At 40.4% G+C, this 26,171-nt stretch overlaps 1 protein-coding gene across 12 annotated transcripts in view; it reads right to left on the bottom strand.

Annotated features, from left to right (window-relative positions):
- The window catches only part of CDH13 (cadherin 13), a 1,167,676-nt gene that overhangs the window by 1,021,685 nt on the left and 119,820 nt on the right, over positions 1–26,171 (bottom strand).

Here is a 26,171-nt window from a genome sequence, read left to right as displayed (position 1 = left end):
AATATTATGCAGTAATTGAAAATTGACTGCTTAAAAATCATGAAATGACATCTGTCTACGGATGTCAATATAACTCTAAGCATAATGATTGAATATGTAACTATATAGATTAAACTTATGATTTTTAAGCAGGATAGTGAATATATGATTTTTGATGAGTCAAACTATAAAAAAACTAAACCAACAACTTCAAAATGTATGCATAAAGGAAAAGACTAAATAACTAAACGTTAAGAACAATTATAATTGGAATGCAAACTTTGAGCAATTTTCTTCCTTTTCCTTTTTTATGTTCCAAATTTTCTCTAATTAAGGAGAATTACTTTTATAATAAACAGAATTTTTGATTGATTAGTTGGGTAACAACAGGGCAATGTGCACAAACACACACACACACACAGATGAAATAATAAGGAAAGCAAGGAAGAACATTACCATTCGAACACTATTCTCTAATACTTTCCAAATTTGTTTTCTAATAAGGCCAAATCACAGCCATGTTCTGTGGCAGTTATCAGCCTGAGCTAACTAAATAATCTGACTCAAAAGAGAACTTCCCAAGCCATAGCCAGTTGTGCTTCAGCTGACATCCAGCTCTGGCAAAATTAGCTGGGGACAGCAGCTGGGTGGTACAGTACGCAATTCAAGAACAGGGAAATCTAGAACTCTGTGCTTATTGAAAATCCAATTCAGTTATCTTTGTCTGTGCCATGTGCACCATGCATTCATGGGTTCGTGAATCTCACCCTTAAAATCATATTTCCTCTCTGACTTATGCTGTCACATTTCATAGGTTTAAGTCCATAGTTTCCAATTGAATTTTGCTTTTCAGATGCAATGCATTCAGGTAAATGTGTTCTTGCTGATGCATTAGAAAAGCCAGGTCAATTGAAACACATTGATTCACCACCTGGTGGGTACATGTCTTTCTGTGAATAATTTGTCATTTACAAGCATAAAGGAAAATCTAGGGCATCATGGAATTGCTACTCTCCTCCTCCATCAATTCCTATCATAAGAAAAGCAACATTCATCCCGGGTAATATTCATTCACTTACACGTATGGTGGCATCAGGAGACATAAATGTCAATGGCCACTAATGTCCTCTTCAATGTTACCATTCTCCAGAATTGGAGGTTCAACTTGGCCTCCATAAAGAGACAGGTATCAGCCTTTATTTCTTCTTCTTCCCTGATGCTGAGGGCATGATGCTTTTTTAATACCCCATTTTCTAACACAGGAGGATACAGTATATAAAACCTGCCATCTGGCTCTTTCTTTTTTTGATGAAGCCATTTACATTTTCTTAGTATAATTAGTATTGCACTGTGACTTGTCAATATTCTTCTGCCATGGCATCAAATAACAGTTTAAGTATACCTGCAACTTTGATGATTTATTTGTTGCAGCATGCTTTCAAGCACTAGTGAGGGATAATTACCAGGGAGATTATTACATGGTGTTGGGTTAATTAAATATGATAAAGCCATTTGCCTGTGACATGATGGGTCTGTTTCGATCTAAATGATATAAAATGGTTAGACTCATCGAAGGCAACATCATGACCTCACAGAAGATTATACCTAACCAAAATAGAATTCTGCTAATGATGTTTCAGAATTTGATGTTCTATCTCAATCTTGCTAGCTGTCTTTTTAATCAGAGAGATGCCATTACAATGATTATTCTTGAACATTTGTGCCCAGCCCTCATGAGAAAGCAAGAGACCTGCTAACTAACTTGAAATGTTTGCAAAATACAAAATATTAAAGGTGTGAAAGGGAGCCTGTGGACACAGGATTGCTTCTGATCTTCTTTGCTAGGCTGAATCAGAGGAAGTCTTAACTGAGGATGGTCTGCTGGGTTAGAAAGCAAAGAAACTATAAGAGGTCAGAGCCTGATGTTCGGTGACTACTCAACAATATCCCTCATCCAATGGAAATGTTGCTGAGCTGTAAACAGACCTAAGCACTAGGCTGGATGGTCCTGAAATCCAGCTCTCCTAACCTGCACCAAAGATTGTGAGATAGGAATGAAGATTTCTATTTTAATTCCAGAGCAGCAAGAACAGAGATCAAGACTATACCGTATTTTTGAAGATATGAAAAGCACCTTATAGCAGGATGCTACCATGCTGTGGTAGTAAAATGGCAATAAAATGAACACAGTCCTTATTGCCTAACCTCCATTTCCTTGGGAAGGCCAAGTTGACAGACACAAATTCTGCAAAGGCTGTAGTGGCTAAAATGATCAATTCAGTCCAAACTGCAATAAGCCCAGTCCCAAAATATCAATGAAACTAATTGCTAGAACGACTGGCCAGGTAAGAGGCATCATTTTCCGCTAGCAAGTATCTATCAGTGCCTTCTACAATCAGGCCACTGCAGGGAACAGAATAAACAAACACCTTACGAAACTTCAGTCCTGTCAATAGTAAGACATCAACTTGCAATTTTGTTGAGAAAATTCGGCATATGTTGCATGCCTGTGTAGCATGCCCCCTAGCCACAAGGAATGTCTCTCGTGACTTCATGTTTAGGCTTCTTCCACATGAGAGCAATCACTCTTGAGAGTTTCCTTCCCTTCTTCACCTCCTCCTTCTTGAACCTTTAGCCTCAACCTAAGGCACACCCATGACTCAGGGATGGTCCCCTTGGCTCTTTCCCCATCACTCCTCACTCTTTGTTTCTCTTTGGGGCCTTGCAATTGTCACTCTAGATCCACTCCTCTTGGCTCTTAGGGTGAAGAGTACCTTTAGTCTAGCCTCTCCCTGGAAAGCTAAGCAAGCACATGGACCCTCAGTGCCAGTCCTCCTGCCTTACTCTTCCTTAGTTTATGATCAGGAGCTGATCACTGATGACAACATCAACAGTTAATGGGATGGTAACCCAGTGTCCAAAGAAGAGAGAGCTCAGGAAGAAACCCAAGGCAGTCAATGCAGACTTTGGAAAAGTTTGGGATTGGAGCTGATCCCCAGAGGAAGGGCAGAATGTGAACAGACAGAAACCAGGGAGTGGCAGAAAGAAAGAATGAGCAAAGGCACTATGCTGGGGAAGTTAAAGGGGGCAAGGACCAGGAGCACACAGTGTGCTTGGCACAGGGAATTTAAATCTGGCATCAGGGTGAGTTAGACTTCTATAAACACAAAAATAGTTGTTTTTACCAATTCAGAAAGCACATTGGTGCAACAACATGGAAGGATCCTGAAAACATCATGTTGAGTGGGGGAAACCTTACATAAAAGAGCATGTGCTGCATGATTCTATTTATACCGAGTTCCAGAGCAGATTAAACTAATCCAAGATAGAAAACAATCAGAGGAATGGTTACTTCTGCTGTGGTAGGAGTCAGAATTGACTGGGAAGAGGCTTGAGGGAACTTTCTGGAGTAATTGTGCATTTTGGCAATGCTTTGGGTTACATAGATGTGTGTATTTGTTAAAACTCAGAATACACACTTAAGATTTATGCATTTCCCTGTGTGTAAATTTTACATCAAAAGAGAAACAATATGAAAGCAAATATTGAACTTTACTGAATAATATGAATGCTGAAGTATTTAGAGAGAAAGCATTTCTACAATTTATTTTGAAATGTGTCCAACCGAAAACATGAGGTAGATTAGTAGATGGATGGGAGATGCACAGAAGGAAAGGTAGGTGGTAAAATGAGTGGATTAAATGGTGATGTTAGAATCTAGGTGGTGGGTACACAGGTGCTCACTGCAAAATTCAACTTTTCTGTACATTTAAAAATTTTTATAATAAAATATTATTTCTAAAAATGTATGTAGGGTACAAATAGATCTTCAATATAAGGTCAATATTATATGTTATAGTATATTTTACATTATATAGTCAAAGGACATCTCATATTTTGCACTGAGGAATGCTGAGAAGAAAGCAATTTGGAGGGAATTTAATCAGATATATGTATTGGAATAATGATAGACAGGAATATATTGGATGATGATATATAGTAAAGACAAAAACAATGAAGGCTACTATTATTATGATAGGGTGGCCACTGCCTCTGTGTGAAGCATTAGGCATTATCTCATTTAGTCCTTACAAGAGCCTCAGGAGAGAGATAATAAAGCTCAACAGATTAACTGTTTTGTTCCAAGCTAACCAGGCAGAAAGGTGTACTGGCAGAATCAGGGTTCAAACCCAGGTCCGACTGATCCAGAATCCATGTGGCATCTTTGCACTGTGTCACAATACTCTACAGTTATCCTCGGCAAGGTAGACTATTCCCCAGCCTCAGATCACTCCTCCATTTTCTTCAGTGTTCAGGCGAGAGTTTCAATCGTTCAGAAACAGTTTGGACCTGGTGTTAAATATATCAGCTTTGGATTTACGGGTTTTGCAAATTATTCTCAGCGCATCTTGACCTAAATTCTACACATTTTCCTTGACTTAAAAAAGAAGTTACGCTAGACATCTCACGTCGCATAAGACTTTTTAGCAGAAGCCTAAAGAAGACTCCAGCCTTATTTCAGAAGAGTGATTTTCATGGTGGGCTTTTAGAAACAGAAGTGAGCTGGTGAGGAAAATATTTTGGGGGCAGTCAGCTCTTGGGGCACCTCCACTCTTAAGCTTAGTACTAAGAAATCTCTCCAGAATATACAGAGTTGCTGTAGATTTCTCTACGAAGCTTGGACTTTGGGGTAGCACAGACGTGCATTCTGAACTCACATAACTATGAGAGACGATTTTATGAGAAGTGATTTAGCTCCTGTGAGAGTCAGTCTTCTCATATAATGGGGATAATTCCATGTAATTCTCAAGCCATTACAAGAAGAAATCAATGTGCAAGAACTCATAGGGTCTGGTCCTGTGTAGACGCTCAATGCAATTTTATTTTCTTCCCACTGTCTTCCCCGGGCCACAGGAAGACATGACACTCAGAGAGTTAGACCGCGAAATACTCTTCAGAGGTGGTATGTTTAACACCGAAAATTAGCAATTATGCCTCCCTTAGAATGCTTTTCCATTGGGAAGCTCATAGTCTAAAAAATTATACACTTATGAAGGCAATTATTCTCTTTTATGCCACATGATTTTCTTATAATAAATACCCATTATACCCATTCACAATGTAGATTCCCCATTGATAGCAGCATCATCAGTGCAAGCCCTGGGAAGGCTTACGGGGTGGTCGGTGGGGAGCTGTCAGTGGGTTTTCATTGGAAACAATGCAGTCTATGATTTTGACAGTTAAAATAGAAGGAGTAGGGAATCAATTTCCATTTAAGACTTTTAGAGCTGGGCACTCAATGGAAACTTGTTGAATTGAGCTAAAGATGAGAGGGCTTTGCACCAGATGCATAATAGCAATATCTTTACAAGGAAACTCTTAATGTTCTAGAAGGGCTAATAGTCTTGGTAATTGGAGCTTCAAGAGGTATTTAGCTGACAGAATTCTGAAATTCACTGTGAATCAAATGACCCAAATACTCATCTCTTTAAAAAGTAAAAGAATAAACAATATTCAGTTTGTTCTGACACATCCATAAACCACATGCAGGTAAGGGGCTTCCACAAATAAATGAATGATTTAAGAATGAATGAAGGCAGGGCACTTTGGGAGGCCGAGGTGGGCAGATCACCTGAGGTCAGGAGTTCAAGACCAGGCTGGCCAACATGGTGAAATCCTGTTTCTACCAAAAATGTAAAAAATCAGCTGGGCATGGTGGCACACGTCTGTGGTCCCAGCTGCTCGGGAGGCTGAGGCAGAAGAATTGCTTGAACCTGGGAGGCAGAGGTTGCAGTGAGCCAAGATCACAACATTGCACTCCAGCCTGGGTGACTCGGTCTCCAAAAAAAAAAAAAAAAAATGAATGAAATGAATGAAGATGAAGGGAGTCGGGAGTCTGCGAGTGTGGTTCCCCGTCACAAGATAAAGGGACACAAACCAGCAAACAAAATTACCTCCCCAATTTGTGTCTTTCATTCATTATTTGACACACAATTATTCATGTCCTTCATGTATTATTCAACACACATTTATTGAGCACCTACTATGTGCTAGGCATCATGCCTTCACTATGTTCTCAAAATACATCTGTAGAATATATGAAGACAAATTATACCTCATATTTTTATTTTTTTATTTTATTTTTTTATTTTTTGAGAGGGAGTCTCACTCTGTCACCCAGGCTGGAGTGCAGCGGTGTGATCTCGGTTCACTGCAACCTCCACCTCCTGGGTTCACGCCATTCTCCTGCCTCAGCCTCCTGAGTAGCTGGGACTACAGGTGCCCGCCACCACGCCCAGCTAATTTTTTGTATTTTTAGTAGAGACGGGGTTTCACCGTGTTAGCCAGGATGGTCTCAATCTCCTGACCTTGTGATCCACCCACCTCGGCCTCCCAAAGTGCTGGGATTACAGGCGTGAGCCACCGCGCCTGGTCTATACCTCATATTTTAAAATCCCACTAAGGCTATATATTAGATCTCAAAATGCCTGCTCTGCTATCACATCTATCTGCTTCCCTCCCAACCACAGGTTAAACCTCTTCCCTCTTCTGAACATAGATTTGAGGCTTCCCTTTCCATTTCTAGTTTTATTTCACTAAGAGCTGAAAGAATCCTCCTCAGAGGGTAGAGAAGGAGAAGAACCTAAATGGACTAATCGGAATCCTTTCTAGTAGGTAAGTGGCAAGACCATGGTCTTGGAAACCAAACAATCAGCTGCTGAATTCAGTGTCTAGATCCCCCAGTTCTGAGCTGCATGACAATGCAAAAGTTGCAGTCATGCTTAGCCTGTGTACTTGTCTGTAAATGAGGAATATATATTCTAACAACAGCAGCAATAATAATACAAATAACACCTACTTTGTAGCTTCTGGTGAGAATAACATGTGAAAAGGAACAAGCCAGGTCTATGGTCTGGGCAATAATAAAAGGTTGATACATTAGCACATCCTAAAACAAGCAGAGTTTGGAATGCGAGACACAACCAGTCCTTGTCACTCTACCCCTTTCCTTTTCAAATCCAGGGGTGGCCAGGCACAGTGGCTCACACCTGTAATCCCAGCACTTTGGGAGGCCAAGGCAGACAGACTGCTTGAGCCCGGGAGTTCAAGACCAGCTTGGACAACATGGCAAAACCCTACCTGCAAAAAATTAGCTGGGCGTGGTGGTGTGCACCTATAGTCCCAGCTACTAGGGAGGCTGAGTGGGGAGGATCACCTGAGCCTGGGCAGTGGAGGCTGCAGTGAACTGTGATTGCACCACCACACTCCAGCCTGGGTGATAGAGTGAGACCCTGTCTCAAAAAATACATAAGTAATAAAAATAAAAATAAAATCCAGAGGCTCATTATATATCTATTGAAAAGACAGACATCAACTCATGTATTCATTGTTATTGTTTTCAATAAAAATTATTATTAGTCAAATATATGCAGACACTGCATGTTTAACTAAATATTATGTTTTGACTGAAACTGTTGGCCAGTGGCTCTCATCTCCATGTGAACCTTTTTATTTTTTTCTTTCATTCAGCAAAGAGTTGTTGAGTGTGTACTATGTCACAGGTGCTCTCCCAGGGTTAGGGATAAAACAGGGACCTAGACAAGCAGAGAGACTGTATTCATGGAGTGTGCATTCTGGAGGAAGAGGTGGAAAATAAGTGACTTTTAGATGATTTACTGTGTGAGGAAATAAGTACTATGAAGAAAAAGCAAAGCAAGATAAAGGGACAGAGAGTGACAGGAGACAGGAAGGATGCTGATTTATGTAGGGTGACCTGTGTGAAAAGAGGATGTTTAAGTAAAGATTCTAATTGAAAGAAAGAGCAAGGCTTACAGATACCGGGTGGGGCACGTCAAGCAGCAAGAGCAGCACATACAAAGGTCCTGGGGTGCACGGAAGCCCGGTGTGTTCTGGGGCTGGTGCAGCCAGAGCTCCATATTCATGTGCTTACATAAAATCTATAAATGTCAAGGTACTGCTGGTTATTTTTTCACACAGTAGCACCAGGAATGTCCTGTTTTGTACTTGCAATCTTACTGCAGTTCATATACCTCCCAGAGAGCACAGGAGATAATTATCTTTCCTAAAAAACATCATTAATCCACTTTCATCACTCCACAATAATGGCTATTAATGAAGAGTGCCCACCCAAGCCACCCCTGGCATCCCCAAGCATGAGAACCTGCTGATTAGAAAGACATTTCTAAACGGATGCAAAGAAAGCAGAACGCTTCTCTTCCTCTTTCTCCAACACAGCAGGTCTTTGCTTTTGGCACCCAAGTTTTGCTCAAGGCATTCCAGGGAGCCCCTCCAGGAAGTCCAGCATGCCCACTGTTTGGCCAGGGGATTTTAATGAACAGACGTGGAAGCAGTGACACAGCCAGGAACATGACCTTCACCAAGCAGACCAAGATGGGGAGAACTGCAGATCAAAGAAGCAAAGCTGAGAGTCTGGCTTCTAATTAGCAGAAAGTTAAAGTCATTTTGAATCATTAGAATTACTGACTTAGGGGTTTATTAAATAACATCCTCTCACATATATTTTCTATTAATACTCTGTGGTAGCTCCCGTTAGCTTCAGTTCTTGAGAACTTTGTGCATTAAGAGATAATATTTTAGAAAATCACAGGTATATTTTGTGCCAAGAAGTACAAGTTTGAATAATTTTCTTTTTATGAATACTAGATAACAATTTAGAAGTAATCAATTCTAATGGCACAGAACTCTTAAAATCCTGAGCATCAGATCATCATGGGAACAGAAAGAGAACCTTAGTTATCATTACATTCAACCTCTTCATTTCATCTTAAAGAAGAGAGAGTAGCGGGGTGAAGTCCGACATGCAGGTCACTTGAGGGAAACGAAGGGGACTGCAGCCAGCAGTCCAAGGTACTCTCTCCTGCCCAGCTGCTTCCTTTCTAGCCTCTGATTTGTGGTTTCACTTTCTAGCTCCACTTGACACACTCTGTAAAAAATTCAGCAAGCCTTTCAAGTGCTTAAATTGCCATTTCTTTGTCTTTTAGCTTTTGTGCCTTTAATGCAATCTCACCTGTGAAAACTCAGTGTAAACAGAAACCATTTTTCTTATTATCTAAAGTTATTATATTTTGATATTTTTCCTACTAGGATGTGTGTGTGTGTGTGTGTGTGTGTGTGTAAAATCGTAAGTATAAGTCACGAGAAAAAAATTTTTAGACATCACTTCAAATTTCACAGCTTTGAATCATTCTCATTTTTACCCCTCAAAAATATGTCACATTCTCCTCATCACAATGCAACTTGGAAAAACACTAACTTAAACGAATGGAAGTTGTTGAGATATGAAACAAGTGTAAAATATTTTTTAGAACTTTATGTGACTTTTAATTGTATCTAAATCGCATTTCTACAAACTCCCATTTAATTGTTGCCTTCCCTTGGCCTTGTTCAGCATATTCGTGATGCAATGCCATGTGATGAAACCAACTGATCCCAAATAATTGATTGAGAAGTAGCCTTCTGAGGTGGAAAGAACATAAAAGCTAAGTTTAGATAGCACTGACTCTGAACATCAGAAGTTGGCTGGCTGCCCCAAACTCTTGTGACTAAATGTTCTCATCTGAGGAATGAAAAATAAGTAGTATTTATCCTATTGGTTGTGACATGATTTGGGTATTTGTCCCCTCCAAATCTCATGTGTTGAAATGCGCCGGGCGCAGCGGGTCATGCCTGTAATCCCAGCACTTTGGGAAGCTGAGGAGGGCGGATCACCTAAGGTCAGGAGTTCAAGACCAGCCTGGCCAATATGGTGAAACCCTGTCAAAAATACAAAAATTGGCCAGGTGTGGTGGCACATGCCTGTAATCCCAGCTACTTGGGAGGCTGAGGCAGGAGATTCACTTGAACCTGGAAGGCAGAGGCTGCAATGAGCTAAGATTGTGCCACTGCACTCCAGCCTGGGTGACAGAGTGAGACTCCAAAAAAAAAAAAAAAAAAAAAGAAAGAAAGAAATACGATCCCCAGTTCCCCAGTGTTGGAGGGAGAGGCTGGTGGGAGGTATTTATTTGGCTTATGGGGGTGGATCCCTCCTGAATGGCTTCCTGCCCCTGCCCTCCCTGCGATCACGAGTGAGTTCTCTGTCTATTAGTTACTACAAGATCTGATTGTTGAAAAGGGCCTGGCACTTTCTCCTCTGTCTTGCTCTATCTCTCACTATGTGACATGCCTGCTCCCCCTTCACTTTATACCATGATTGTAAACTGCCCTTACCAGAAACAGATGCCGGCACCGTGCTTCTTGTACAGCCTGCAGAACCGTGAGCCAAATAAACTTTGTTTCTGTAAAAATTACCCAACCTCGGGTATTCCTTTAGAGCAACACGAAATGGACAATTACAGGTTGCTATGAGAGTCATATGGAATTAACTTATGATTCCTCTTGTATGATTCCTAGTATGTAGTAGAGATACTCAATAAATACCGTATAACTGGTACATATTTGTAAATGGGGTCCAAACTATGAATCATTTAAAGTAAGGGGTTGTAATGCCATAATATTAATAAAAGTACAGAACTTTTCACTTGGTCTCTACTCATAAAATCATAAGATAAACAATGGTGAATCTTACACTAGATGCCAATGACAGTATATCAAGTGACCATGATGTGGCCACTTCCTAAGCCAAATGCCTCTTCCCACCTTCCAGCAAAAAGATAAGAATTCATCTCACCCCCTTTTTGACAACAGGCTAATTGTATTTTTGCGGGGGTGGTACTATGTTCCTTCTACCCCCTCAGTAAGTAGCCGCAAAGAGCCAGGTGCTTATGTTTAACTGGCACAGATGTGCCTATGTGTGGAACGGCCCTGAAATACGTGTTCTAGAAAATATTTGTGTTCCAGAAAAACTCTATGCTTAGGAAAATTGTGCAATAACATCATAAGGATTTTGGAAGAGACAAGATTAAAGTAGAACACTCCAGATCTGTGCAACTTTGTAATCACCTAATTATTGCAAATAATAATTATAATCAAAATTTTTTAAACTGGCATGTTTGAGAAGACATAAATTCTTAATAAATGAAAACTTACAGTAAATATGAGGCTTTCCCTTTAAAAAATGTGGATTGGTGCTTGGTAGAAGGGTTATAAGGAAAGGTTGAGTCTGTTGAATTATGGAAACAGGAGCAGTGCATCAGGATCGGGGAGAATTACTCAATAAGCACTTCTAAAAGAGAGGATTTGGCAATTGAGTCAAGAGGCAGAACCTATTTGAATTGTATAGACCATTCTCTATTCTTCTGAGGCATGCTGCATTCAGTCATGTTAGTATATATTCCTTTAATTGCTGCTTCTTGATAAGGCAAAATATCAGTTTTCTATGGAATACTGCATATGGGACAAAGTCATTTTTATGTTATATTATACATATATTATATATTATATATGTATACACATATGTATATTATATTCATGTTATACATGTATATATTACTACATATTAATATATATTCCCCTATTTAACCAATTACCTATGAGTTTTTGCCTTATAGAAATATTCAGTATATTAGAAACAGACTTTATTTAGACGAAGACCATAATGCATTGGTCCCTATATTGATAGCTCCTGATCTTCCCTAAAATGGGTGTAGTATTTTATTGTCTTAGTTTGGATAATCCCAAAAGCAAAGCCTGAGGCAAGGATTTTGGAGCAGATAATATATTTGGGAAGCACAAGTGAGGAAGTGTGAAAAATGAGGCAGAAAAGAGTGATACACAAATAAAGTTTATATTAAAAATCAGGTTTCTGCTCACTCCCAATGGGGACGCTCTAAGGAGCCGTGCATAACCTGTCTCAGAATTGTCTCACAGGAAGCCGGGGCATTTATCCACTGACTCTCAACAGTTGGGAGAGACCCCAGGGAGCCAGCTTCCCCACATTTACAGGACTGACTTACTTGCTGCTTAATAAGTCTCCAGTGCTGAGAAAGCCCTTAGGCAGAGAAGAAGGATAGTGGCTGCAGACTGTCTACCTCGACTAGGTGAGCTTAGGTGGACCAAAGGACTAGCAGAAAGAGAATTGCGGTAGTTGTTATGTGTATTTAAGAAAAGACTGGTAGAGGCTTCAGAGATTTACATGAGACTAAATTAACTGGGAAAAACTGAAGTGTGCTAACTCAAACTATGGTTACGTACCAGGCTGCCATGCTTAAATTTCAATGATTAGTAAATGTTCATTGGGCTAATTATGGCCCCATCCTCTGATAAAATAGAAGCAGCCCAATGCCTGTTACACCCATAGCCCATTGAGAGGAAAGTGCCTACATTCACTACCCCTCCCGAGGAAGAAGCCCTTTGTGGTTCCTTAAGCATAGGTGGCCATGTTCTGTGCCAGGTGACCTCTCCTCTAGAGGCTGCTGATTGGCTCACTGGGAACATGTGACCTAAGAGCACCCATCTATAGGCTGTCTAATGCACATCTCTGCCCAATCAGCTTCTCCCTCAGAAACTTGAAGTGGTGGGAGTCAGAAGACTGCTCAGCTGGAAAGAGACACTAAAGGAAACGGGGAAACAAAGCAAACGGGGTATCAATAGTCTCCCGGGCCAAGGTGGTGACACAGAAACCCAATCACTAGAGCTGGCACTTTAACTTTCCCTCCAGTTCCTCAATCAACTTCCCATTTCCAGGAGACCTGGGTGTCCAGCTGTTGCAAGTTTTCTGAGATTCTCATCACCCTTACTTCTGAAATTCATGTTACTTCAACATAGCCTGTGTCCCTTTTTTTCTTATAGCTCAAAGAACCAAATTATAGTTAAAAAATACCAGGTGAGTATTGCCCATTCCTCAGTTTTGACCAGGTCTTTTCCCACTTGGTCCAAGGAAAATGTCCCTTGGAGACTACATATTCAATCCTGGGGGCTTGGCACTCACCGGTCATCAACAAAGATGAGATTATCTACAACTAATCTGAAAGGTAAAGGCATTACCTTTGCATTCACACACTTGCCAGAGAGATTTCTAGTCCCAAAATGGATTGATAGTGACATTTTTAGAAGCTATGGTGGCCGGGCGCAGTGGCTCACGCCTGTAATCCCAGCACTTTGGGAGGCCACGGCGGGCAGATCACGAGGTGAAGAGATCAAGACCATCCTGTCCAATGTGGCGAAACCCTGTTTCTACTGAAAATACAAAAATTAGGTGGGCTAGCTGGTCGTGGTGGCACACGCCTGTAGTCCCAGCTACTCGGGAAGCTGAGGCAGAAGAATCGCTTGAATCCGGGAGGCAGAGGTTGCAGTGAGCTGAGATCGAGCCACTACACTCCAGCCTGGAGACAGCAATACTCTGTCTCAAAAAACAAAACAAAACAAAACAAAACAAACAAACAAAAAAACTGCGGCATTATTACCAAAGCTTGCATTTCCAAGCTGCAATAGTCAAACTGGCTTCTACCCGATCAGTTACCTAAAATTGAGCTTTAAACCAAAAGCTAAATTGTTCTGGAAGCCCTCTGGGCAGAGCAACTATCTCTTGCAATTAAATGTTGACATAATTCTTTCAGAGCCACAGCTTTGCTTTTGCTCCAAGGCTTCCTCCCAGGCATGTGAGAGCTGCCCTACCCCCAGGTGAAGCAATCTTTGAAAACCTGTAAGCTCAAGGCAAGGGTCTTTGGACTTGGGGGTTTTGGTGAGAAGTTCAAATACCAAGAAAATTGTTCAGATGCAAATGAAGATATTTGTGGTCACTCATTCAAGTATCTTCAAAGTGCCTACATCAAGCCAAACCTGAGCAAGGATCCAGGGGCATGGAAAGGTGGTGAAAAGTGGTCCTTGCCTTAGAGGAGTCTGCAGCAAGAGACAGACAGGACAGTAGATACGATACAATACAGCATGGAGGTACTGTGACCACCGTAAGAACTAAGAGTTGTCTGGGAAGTGAGGACTGGAGGTGAGAGTGATGGAGGAGCATCAGTGTCCCCATGGATACTGAGAGGTGAGTAAGAGCTTGCCAGGCAAAGAAAGAGGAAAATGAAAGGTCAGTCATCAACAAAGATAATGTGCCAGCCACTGATACAGATGAGGATGTAACAAAGGACAAAAGAAGACCCAAATCCTGGCCCTCACAGAGCTTATGAGAATAAAATAACATAAATTAGTGGAAAGTGCTTTAATAATGACAAGGTGATAGTCATGCATTGGTGACAGTCTGTCTCTCTGATCATCAGTTTTTAGTTCTAAGAGGAGCTCGCAAGAGCATAATCTTCCAAGAATGCTCTCAGGTACTGCTTGTATTCAGCTTGGTCCTCCTCATTCTGTTTCCTTCTCAGGGGGGAAGAAAAATACTAACGGGGAAGGAGAAATGCTAATAGTAGCTAATACTCTAATTCTCACTGACCCGTTACTCCCTGCTTGACACCATGCTAACACATAACAAGCATAGCCTCATTTAATGTTCCCACTGTCCCATGATCTCCATTTTGCCCAACAGGAAACTGAGGCTGAAAGAGACTGAGAAACTTCAGCAAGGAACTGCTGTACTAACAGCTAGTCACCCTAGGTTGCCAGGCAGGTTAAAGGAGCGGCTTGCACATGAGAAGGATTTAACACAGTTCCTGGTTTGCAGTAAGTGATCCACAAATGGTGGCTGTTATTATTATTACTATTATGATCTTGCCTATAGCAGTCCAGACTAATGACTCATAACTTCTTCCCCTATCAGAAGGATATCACTTTTCACTTGCTTTTCTTGGGAGCATGAGACCTTTTCCTCTTTCCCCGAATATTTTATTCCATATCTAATTTACAGACTGTACTTTTTTGCTTAGCCAAGAACCTGTTGGTTAGGTAACCCTAGCAACAAATAGAAATATGCAACTTTTTGCAAGCTACTTCCTCAAAAAATCTTTCCATGATAGAGTTTACACATGGAACATTTTAAATACTGAACACTAAAGTTGTGGATGCATAGTTAAACCTGAAAACACCACTTGCTTTACTGCCTCCCAGCCCCTACTCAAGTATTTCACTCCTCCTAGAATGCTCTGCAACTTCTTTTCTGCCTAAGGCAGAAGCAATCCAACATGTAAAGTCTTCCTGGCCCCTCTCTGAGCTCCAAATATAATTTATATCACTCTCTTCATATTTTCTTGATTGTGTTCATCTTCCTACCACCATTTTGACATGCTGAATATTTAACAAGGCACATAACCAAAACAAATGCCTAAATCCCCAGTAAGGCCAAAGAATGCACATACCACCTAGTGGTCAATCCCACCACAATGGATTCTAGTTTAGTTCTTTTGGTTTGGTTCAGTTTTGCTCATAGAACTTGAAGTCAGTGATTTTATTAGTTTTAATTATCAGTAAACGTCACTTGAAAGAATAAATGAATGAATACACAAAGAATGGACTGAATAAATGAACAGATGATAGACCAGAATGAGAACATGGGAATAAGGAAATTGAAGAGAGAAAGCTACAATGTAAGTTTTAAAAGATTTCAGAGAATTGGGGATACTTCATCAGAAATAACCAATTTGACAACATATGGTTACAAGAAAAGCTATTATTTGAACAAGATTACCTCCTTAGAGACTTCAGCTTCATCCTCCTGTGCACTCCCTTTTCTAATCTTCCCAAACGCAACTTGCTTAAGCAGTTTCCTTTGTTATTTCCTGGTTTTCCCTCAGTGCAATCACTGCCATATAACTAGAGGGTCAGAAAGGAAGACTCAGAAATGTTCGTTCCCCATGAGCCATCATTTGGGACAGAATGCACATCTCACTTAGGCCTTAAGGTGAGGCTCAAGCAGCAGAGAAAAGGGGAAAGATGGGTTAGGGCTGCAGGCACTGGCTAATTGTCTATACAGTCCCTAGATGACTGGCTGGATTTGGACAGAGAACACTGCATATATTTTATCAGGTCGACCCATGCCAGTGTGTGTACATGCTTGTGTATGCATAGGGATGTATGTGTATACACACATACACATACGCATACTTCTGATGAATTTGTTTCCCATGGTTATAGTAACGAGAACTTTGAAATGACAGCATTGGCTTGAGTTTCTCCTTAACAAACACGATTGCTCTCACAAAATGTCAGGTCAATTATAGAAACCCAATAATGAACCAAAAATACCTTCCTGTGCACTCTTGGCTCATGAAGTACCCACTGACTGTGACAAGCACTAGTTAAGGTTTGGATTTTTTTGTATTATTAATAAAAGGATGCAAATTAAATGAGTTGCCTTTTAGAGATCATTATCAAAAGTCTAGATAGCAAAGTTCTGTCAAGCTGTTTTGCATTTTGCCATATAATCATCACAACAAAAGGTAGAGCTGCTTAGAAATCCAAATAAATTAATAGATAAATAAAACTATAATGATATTGATCTAGTAGCCCTAAACAGACAATGCTCTACCGTCTTCCTTTGTGTAGAAGCTGTGTCTCTGATAATGCTTAGCAACAGGAAAAGCAAAATGAATGCTTGATGGCAGTTCTCAGGAATCCTAGACAATTCCTATAAACACTGACCCCTTTTCTAGAAAATAGGAAGCTGGTTAGAAAGGCAGGTTCCAACAACTCTCTTTAGGATAACTTGATTCTCCTCAAGTTCAGGCCCTAAAATGAATCCAAAACAATAATTTTCCCTGGTGGCATTCATTTGGTTATTCATTCAACAATCATGTATTCATTTCTTCAACAATGATTATTAATGCAGTTCCATTTCTATGTGGGAATGATCACCAAGGAGAAGCGTGGAATGTTAAAATTTATGTTTTAGGACCCCGGGGTGGAAATAGACATGAAAGGTTCTTGTCAGTGCTTAATGCAAATCAAATATGAGGCATTAGAGTTACCGTACACTAAGTTTAATATTGAAGAGCTTCCTGCACCTGACCCTGTGCAATGAACTACACATGGCAACAGACCGTGTTGTCATCTCCAGCTGCTGCCCCTACACCTTTGTACTTTTCATTCCAGAAGCGTGACCACTAACTGAAGAATCATGGAATGTTATACCTAGAGGGTTCCACAGTGAATCCATGAATTAGTGGATGACCACTTCAGAGAAGAAATAGTTCATGGAATTTTAACGTATGATAAGATAAAAGAGAGATGGCCCTTGCTGATAGGAGATGGGGTGCCCAGGACTGGACCAAGGCCTCTTCTCTCTTGATGTTTGCACAGCTTCTGAGGTGGACCCACAGAATCAAGGGCCCCATGGAATGTGGAGTAAAACCCATTTATCAAGGTCAAGGCTGTTTATGAGATGGCAAAGCTCTGAGATGAGGGAGAATCAGTGACGTGCCCACAGTCAACAAGCTCATGAAGACCTACATTTTGGCACTAGAATCAAAGTCCATGCCTCTCATTACAGCCCACTTCCATTTGGCTATAAAGAATTTTTTTTATGGAGAATTGTTTTGGATGTCTTGAATTTAAGGTGATGGTGGGCCATGCATGGGACAATATCTAGGAAGTACGTCAATATATAGGTCTGTAGCTTAGCAGGGGAAATGTACCCATTTCTTAAATTTAGGAGTTGTCATTATAGAGAGGGTAAATGATGTGCAAAGACAGGGTAGAAAGCCCCCAGTTAGGGGTTAAGGAGAAAAGTCAGAGAAGAGATGTCTGAAGTGGTAGGAGGAAAATGAAGCCAAGGACAGATATGCATATTGTTTTTGAGATGAAGTGAGATATGGACTTTGAATTATGCCAAAATAATAAAGAGCGATTGAACTGAGATGCCATCCATGTAATTCTGCCAGTCACTTCCTTCTGTATCACAGCCTGTCTCCTGCTCTCTGCCTTCTTCCCAGAGAGGCTGCTTCCATGGATTCATGGGAGGAATAATGAGTAGGAGTTGACACGTGCTGTTTGTAAGAGGTCACTTTTGAAATTTCAGGATTTTTCTAAGCTACTTAAACACTGATGTCATTAAACATTACCCGCACTCGTGACTCAATAATCTTAAAAGCAAAGACAATGAATACTCAAAATCAATCACTTCTTAACTATTTTACATATGTATTTGACTGTTATCTACGTTTTAAGATTATTTGTCTATTATATCTGCATGGCAGAAGTACTACATAATGGGGTACAATAATGGGGTGTGGCTGTCCATCTCTCCCCAATGCCACATTCTATGATATGTCATTGGTAGCTTGAAATCAGTCATGGTGGAGGTATTTATATGATGAAAACAGGCAATGGCCACAAATCAGGGCTTGAACCACAGTGGAAAGAGATGACCCATCTGTCTGGGACCCAGTGGTCTGCCTTCTGGTTCTGGCCCTTTGGAAGGACTGGCTCAATTTCCTGCTCCTGCATCCTCCCAGTAATTCTCTGCTTTTAAGCTTGTTTGAGTAGGTGTTTGTTACTTGTACATGAATAGCCCACAACTGAGAACTGGACATTTTCAAAGTAAAGTCACATGTTTTAGAGTTAGGACTTGTGTCAGTTTAGACTTGCCTCAACCAATCAAGAAATGTACAGGCATCTGTTCAAAACAAGGCTCTGGACTAAGTAATTTAGGTAGTGAAGGATTGCAGAGGAGATTGTTCTAGACACACAGGGTGTGGTGGGTAGGGAAGGGGGCAGAGTCAGCATAAGGCAGTGCACTCAAGCTAAACCAGGGAAAGATTCCTTTCTGCACGCTGCTCTCTATCTGTCATTGGCGGGCTCTTTGAACAGAAGTTGACAGTCCGGAGAAATCCACTATTAGCTCCATTACATTTCCAGTTATTATTCTATTCATTGTTCTTGTACCTCAGGCCATCCTATTTACATAATGAGAAGAGGATTTGGTGGAAAGGAGGCACATGTATTGATTGTCCCAGGCCTGCCTTGTTAGCTTATGGTGTAAATAACACTTGTTTCCCATGCTGCTGCTTTGGGGGATATTCTGTTAATTTCAGCTATCATCTTGTTTCCCCCAAATTTGTCAGTTGATTTCTTAGAGGAATATTCAGATGGTTAGACATGGTCATTGTTTGTTGGTATTTAGCCTGTATGTTTCTGGAAGATAGATACAACCAATAAGCTCATCAGTTAAGTGTGGTGCTGGCCTACATCAGGCTGCTTTCTGTACATTCACACACGGGAATGTCTGAATGTACATACTGACCTGTAGGAGGATCCACATTTCTCATCTGCTCACCAACACTGTGTGCTGACAAACTAAAGGCTGTATGTAACCAGAGCCTGCAACATAATTTGCAGGGCTAGGTGCAAAACAAAAATGTGCGATCTCTTGTCTAAAAAGCAGACAAAACATTTTTTACCTTTTTTCCATGGTCTTTCTCTCATTCTGTCACGGTGTTTTTTATTTGCTATTTAATACTGTGCTGTCTCAGGCATGGGATATATGAAGGATAAGTCTGACCTTTCCAGGAACCTGGGGCTCTGTCCTATAATTCTGCATGTGGGTTACATGCACCTGACAAAAACCTCCCTGCCCCAGAGCTCTGGTCCATGCTAGTAGCAATGAGGTGCTCTAGTGGAAGGTCAGTGAGTGCCTTGTGTAGGGCAAGGTCAGGGAGCAGCTGGCTAAAGACCTCTCCCAGGGAAGTGAGGAGGCAGTAGGAGGTGGGGCTCTCTATGAAGTGAGGCTCCAAGCCCCAGCTCATGCTCCATTGTTCCTTTGGGCTTCATTTACAAAACACAAAGAAAAAACTATTAAGAATTTCAGGATAGTGATGACAGAGCATTAACTCACAAGCATGGGCCCCCCTGTTAAGCACAGGGCACTACGCAATTGCACATGTTGCAAGCCCAAGAATCTGCCCTTGTCTGTCAACTTCCCTTTTTCTTGTCTATCATGCTGACATCATTTGGTACACATCTGGCTTTTCACATAAAAGCACATACTGAAGATTACATATTATTAAGTAGTGAACTGGAAAGATGCTCAGGAAGAGAAAAGAAAGATCAGGAAGGAGGAGGATGGTAGAAGCCCAGTTGAGTTGGCTGGGGAGAGGACCAGCACCATAATTTTTATAAATTGCTGATGACTAGCTTTCATTCCATCACTGTTGTGGTTTGAAGATTATGTGTCTAAATGAGGAATATTTGAAGACACTTGTTTTAAGTGACCAATCCTAGCAGTAAGAGTGCCTACTAAATATTTGTCGGAAGAAGGCACTCAACCATAACAGAAAATTGGAAATCAAAGTCTTTGTCTAGGCTTTTGGGAAAAAAATCAGCTTAAGCCAATCTCTTGCAATTTTCAATGTTAATAAGCTCCAGGTGGACTTAGAGAATTTCTCCTTACTGTTCTGTCCAACCCCGATCAGCTGGAAGCATTCTTTCAGATATTTTTCCCCTTTCATTATAAAAGAAAAGCTATTATTTAAGGTCTTCCTTTTCCACCTGAGACTTTAAGAGAATGGTGAACAAAAATGGGCTCAGCTTTCAGAAAAGTCCTTGGAACCTTCTTCAGTCTTATGTCAGATCATTAGTCTGGTACTGACATTCAGACTGGAATTGAATGGGCAAAGGGAAGAAGAATTGTTCTCTTCTGTGAGTTCAAGCGGAATAACCAACAAGCCCCCTAAAGAAGGAGAAAGTGGGAGATAAAGATAAGGAGTGAGGCTGGTAGAGGAACACACTTGGACTTAGTGCTCTGAGACTGACTTTCCAAAAACAGATTAAAGACCAGACATCCTTCCTGGATATTCAGGAAATTTCCACTCATTTAGTCAGGATGTGGCTTGTTTATTTACTCAGCAATAAAGACATTCTTATTTCTGGCCACAGATACCCCCACCATCTGCTTCCTGATTTCTGTTTACCACTGCCCTCTGAAGCATCGCTGCTTCGGAGTTAACCTCCATTCTCCCTGCTCAACTTCTGTCCTCCAGGAATGAAACGCAGATGTTTAGGAGAGTCTCTTTTTGGTGCAACCCTTCCATGGACTGTTGACTTTAAAGGGTTATGGGGGATTCTTAATCTGATCTTTGGCCCAACCCAGGGATACCCTCCCCATAATGCCTAAACAAAAATCGACTTGCCTTTAGTTCCATATTTCTAGAGACAGCAGCCTTCAACTTACACATTTTTTTCTTTCATTCAGTCATTGGCAAAAATAATATCACTGACACCTTCAATAGGCATAAATGTATGTTAGGTGCTGGTGAACATAAAGGAAAGGAGGAAGAAAGGGAGAAAATGAGGGAGGCAAAGAAAGAAGTGAGGAAGGAAGGAAAGGAGGGAATAAAAAAATGACTTTGTCAAGGCATAGCCTAGTAGCCTCTACAAACATTTATAATATGTTAAGTTTAAGGAGGTTCAAGGAAAATATGTACATAATGCAATGGAAACTCAGAAGTAGGGACACCTATTTAAAACAATCGCAGGAACTTCCAGTTCCAGCTCTCTCACTCTGTGTGTGACTTTAAACAAATTAGAGCCTTACGTTGAGTTTTTGTATCTGTAGCACACACAGGCTTGGTAATTCCTCAGAGCACTGTTATGAGGAATAGATGAGTTATCATGTATGAAGTTCTCAGCTTAGGGGTATCTATCATCATTGTTGTCACCATCACTATGTCTGTTGTTGATGCACTGGTACAGCATTTCCACTTTCCAATGTAATTTCGTAGATATTTCTTGAATAACATGTATTCCTGCATCCACTTTAGCAACCTTCAATCTGTCCATCAGCAACCACCAGAATGATATGAACACGCCCTTTCTTACGGAATCCTGCCTTTGGCCCCCATTTCCCTTTGACTGGACATGAAACTCCTTATTTGGCCTCCAAGGACCTGCTTGTCTTACCTCCACCTATCTCAGGCTGCCCTCTGGGAGCTCTAACACAGCCGTCCTGGCTACCTTGTCCACCTCCACAGGGAATCAGCACATGCAGTTCCCTTTGGCAGGAACATTTCCCCTGACCCTTAAGCTCCTCCTGACCCATCAGATCTCAGCTCAGTTATGACCTCTGGATGTGTCCCCTGACTTGTCAATTCTCTCTCCCAGGGGCTACCATGGCCCCCTCACATCATCACCTTCATCAAGGTGACAACTTTACATTTATGTGCGCAGTTGTTGCTTTAAAATCTATTTCACCGCCAACACCCCTAGACTCCAAGGCTCATGAGAATATAGATTTTGTCTTCCTTATTCAATCCTGGGTCCTGAGTTCCAGTGCCGGATGCATATGAGGTTCTCAACAAATATTTGTTATGGTATTTTCACTTGACAGAGACAAGGGGGCAGATAGTATCATAACCATTTCATAAATGAGGAAATGGAGTCTCTCTGAAAACCTATGTGAGCAAGGTTTGAAAATGGCAGATTTAGAGCAGAGGTCTGGCTCCCCAGTCCACAAGGCTGAGATCCACATGCCTTCCCCACTGTTGCTGCCTCCCTTGTTCCTCCATTTCCTTGGTTGCTCCAGACCCTGCTCCCCAGAAGGACCAAGGACAAGCAAATACCTTTTTCCACATTCCAAACCTGGAGATAAGTGAAGGGAAGTAGGTTTTCCTGCCCCACTCCTGTCACTGTCAATCTTCATTCTTTCTCCATCAGGGTTACCTCTGTCTTCAAACTGTTCCTCATAAATGGGCTATATAAGTGAAGCCTCATTGCATGTAATGCAAACAAACTCATTAAACAGATAATATATTGGTGTGCGTAATGGGGAAGCTCGAGGTATGGGCTTTAGATACAGCTGGATCCAGGGATTTGAATAAAACCATGAGGTCTGTCACTCTCCTCCCATATTCCTCCTTCTCTCTCTTTCTCTCTCCATTTCTTGGCTCTGTTAGGCTTTTTATCCAACTCATTGTGTCCATTTGAAAAAAAAAAAATGGACCCCACAGTTCCAGATTCACCTTGGCTTTGGAACTCATATTTCAGGGGAGTGAGAAGGCCAACACTCTGCAACATTCAAATTAATTTCCCCCAAAGAACTCTCATTTGCCTTATATTGGTCCTAAGTGTGTCTAGATCAATCGCTGAGTTCAGACGATTAGTGATCTGATTGGCCAGCTAGCTGCAGGTATCTGTTGGGATGACCAAGGCACATATTTGAAAGGTCAAGTGAAATTTCTTAAAACAGACAGTGGCAGGAAGGAAAAGGTGCTGGGAAACAAAAACATAGCAGAAGACCAATCCACAGGTCTTCTACCATCCTGGCTCTTTGTAAGAGATCGTCTAGTACTCTTGGGCTTCTGACGTGTGTCCCAGTTCTCTAGGTAGATTCTGATCTGTGACAAGCACAGTGGGGCCAACCTGACTTACTACCATACAAAGTACCATTATTAACAGAGTTTAGAGTTTTCTCATTGATTTTTTATTAGCATCTGCAGCACATTGCTCACTCAAACTGAGGTCGCAATCCAAAAATTAAAACATAAAAACCACCACCACCACCACCAACAGAACAGATATCTATCCCACACAACCAAAGTTCAATTCAGAAAAGAATTTTCTTTCTGCTGATGCCACTGCCAAGAGATTATTCCCGTAGCCCATCTTGACTGTGAAATCACACACACAATTAAGGACTCAGGCAACCAGCTTGTCCTGGAAGTCGGAATAAAAGCTGATACCAAGCGAAACACACTCTGCATAGTAAATTAATTGCCATGTGCAATGAAGCCCTCTTCTGGATGGGAACATGAATTGGGTTGCAATAATGAGACTAATTTCCTGTGGGGTTTGTGGATCCAGCCTCTTTTCTTAGTTGTTGTACATCCCACTACAGAGACATGGCCAGGGCTTTGGCAGAGTCCCCAGTTATGATGCTGAAATGCCAGGGAGTCATTTATTATAGTCCAGCTGCTCTGTCAAATAGGAGACTGGGGGCAAAGAGAACAAGCAAGAGGTTCTGGACCTATGGAAGGCATTTAACATGGATTTCTATGTATCTGGGAAATAAAGGAAAAGTAAAGTGGAATCTGCTTCCTCAAGTTGAGCCCAAACTTTTCCAGGTATCATCAACTATCTAAAATTGTGCCTTGGTTTTTAAAAAAGAAGGTTGCCTGGAAGTAAACAAATGCGTTTCTATTGTTAATTTTAGCCTTTTGTCACTTGTGGGAAAAATGCAAGTGAAAAGGCCAATTACAGTTTTGCCTCTGGAATACTAACACTATGCTATTCCTAAATCCCAAGAGTTGACATAATTCACAACATTCACGTTATGCAGACACTTAAAAAGTACACCTTTGAAAAGACTAATTTGTAAACGGATTCAAAGCCTGTAAGATTTTTGTTTAAACAACTAATTCAACTCTCGTAAGCATTAAAGCAGTGGTTCTCAAACCCTAGCCATCAGAATTACTTGAAGCACTTGTTAAACAGTAGTGCCATTCTCCAAAGTTTCTGATTCAGACCTGAGGGAGGACCCAATAATTTGCATTTCAAATAAGTACTCAGGTAACACAGATGCTGCTGGTTCAGGGACCACACTTTGAGAAGCACTGCACTAAAAAAGAAATACATATCTGCCAACACAATGAAAGAATCCAGACCTTTCATTTATAACTAAAAATTATATGAGAAGAAAGGAAAGCTACCTGAATAAACACACCTCAAACTTTAAAGTGCATACCGTGCTCTTGAGGGGCTTCTAAGTGTAGATTCCAATTCCATAGGCTTTGGATAGAGATTATGAATTTCTAACCAGATCCCAGGTGATGCTGATGCTACTGATCTAAGGACCACAGTTTTCTCTCCATCATAAAATAATTGACTTCTAAGGGCAGGGCAGTCATCCATGGTACAACAACATTTCATTCTGATTAAACAGTTCCACTGGAAATAAAACTCCTTGCATGGAGAAAGCATATTTTCTACTTGTTTGTATCAATCACATTGTCTTAGAAAATGCTTGCAGAGAAGAGGACCAAGACAATCTAAAATTCAATTCAACAACACATTCTGAGTTTCTACTATTTGCACAGCAATTTTCACTGTCAGGAATGTAAAAACAAAAGAAACAGGGCTGCTCTAATCACAACACCAGGTCCTTAATAATTGTTTTAATATTCCAGGGAGTTAAATTGTAAGCCATCACCACACAAAAAAATCTGTATCATACCAAAACAAAGCAAATGATTAAGAGTATTTCCAACTATGGTACGACTCTTGCAACTTCTGTATAAGCTGAAATTTTTTTAAGTAAAAATTTAAAAAAAACAGTTTGGGAATTTTTTCTAGGTCTTAGGAAAATGAAATTGTACATATATGTATGCTTAAGTAAACCACTTACTTGAGAAGAAAATAGGTGTATTAATTTCTTCTAGTATGCCTCTTGGCTTTTTAAATAAAAATGTATTATTTAATAGGACAACTTTACTAATAAATTAGTACAATTAGTTATGAAGGCAAAAAGTCACATTTCTGTTAAAGTAACAACCTGATTTTTAAAAATGAAAAAAGTCTTAGATTAATTCTTTAGTTCCCATTTGTAGTGACTGTCCTGGAAAGAATACGAAATTCTGGAATCTATTTCCCTGCCAATAATGGGGACACCTTCTACTTTCAGTGATAAAAGCATCTCAGGTTTGCCTAGATTTTAAAGAAAATGTCAAAGTAGTATCATCTCTATTTGAGTGTGATTTAGAAATTATTTAAAATATGTATATATACACACACATCATACATACAGTATGTTTATATATAAACACACACATATATATACAGTGTGTTTATATATCAACACACACATGCCATGCATATAGTATACAGTACATAGTATGCATGATGTGTGTTTATATGTATATAAGCTGTATGTGTATATATATGTAGAGAGAGAGAGAGAGAAAGACATAAATATATAGTTTCCCTCTTATGCTGGCAATTATGTTTTGAAAAAGCCATGACTAATGATGAAAACAGTGTAATTAAACTTGTGAATGGATATATTTTGATGGTATTATCAAATATAACAATAGTTTTGAAAAGGAGTTGGCAATATATATGCATTAAGAACCACAAAACTATTAGTGACTTGGTAATCTTAGTTCTAGAAAATTATTTTCTGGAAGTAAAATAACAGAGTACCAAATCTGATGTTTGCAGTGTCAAACTGGAGGGGACTAAAAGAACAAGCTAAATATTCAGTGATGTGGAAATGGTTACTCAAATTATGGTTTATTAATTCAATGATGTACATGTCACTATGAAAAATCCTATTTATGAAAAGAGGTAATAACATAAGAAAACACTTATACTTAAGGGAGAAAAAGGTGATGGTGACC

The sequence above is a fragment of the Macaca mulatta genome, chromosome 20 (assembly GCF_049350105.2).
Source record: "Macaca mulatta isolate MMU2019108-1 chromosome 20, T2T-MMU8v2.0, whole genome shotgun sequence".
NCBI classification, from domain to species: Eukaryota; Metazoa; Chordata; class Mammalia; order Primates; family Cercopithecidae; genus Macaca; species Macaca mulatta.
Note: the sequence above shows the minus strand (reverse complement) of the source record. Positions and strands in the feature narration are given on the sequence as shown.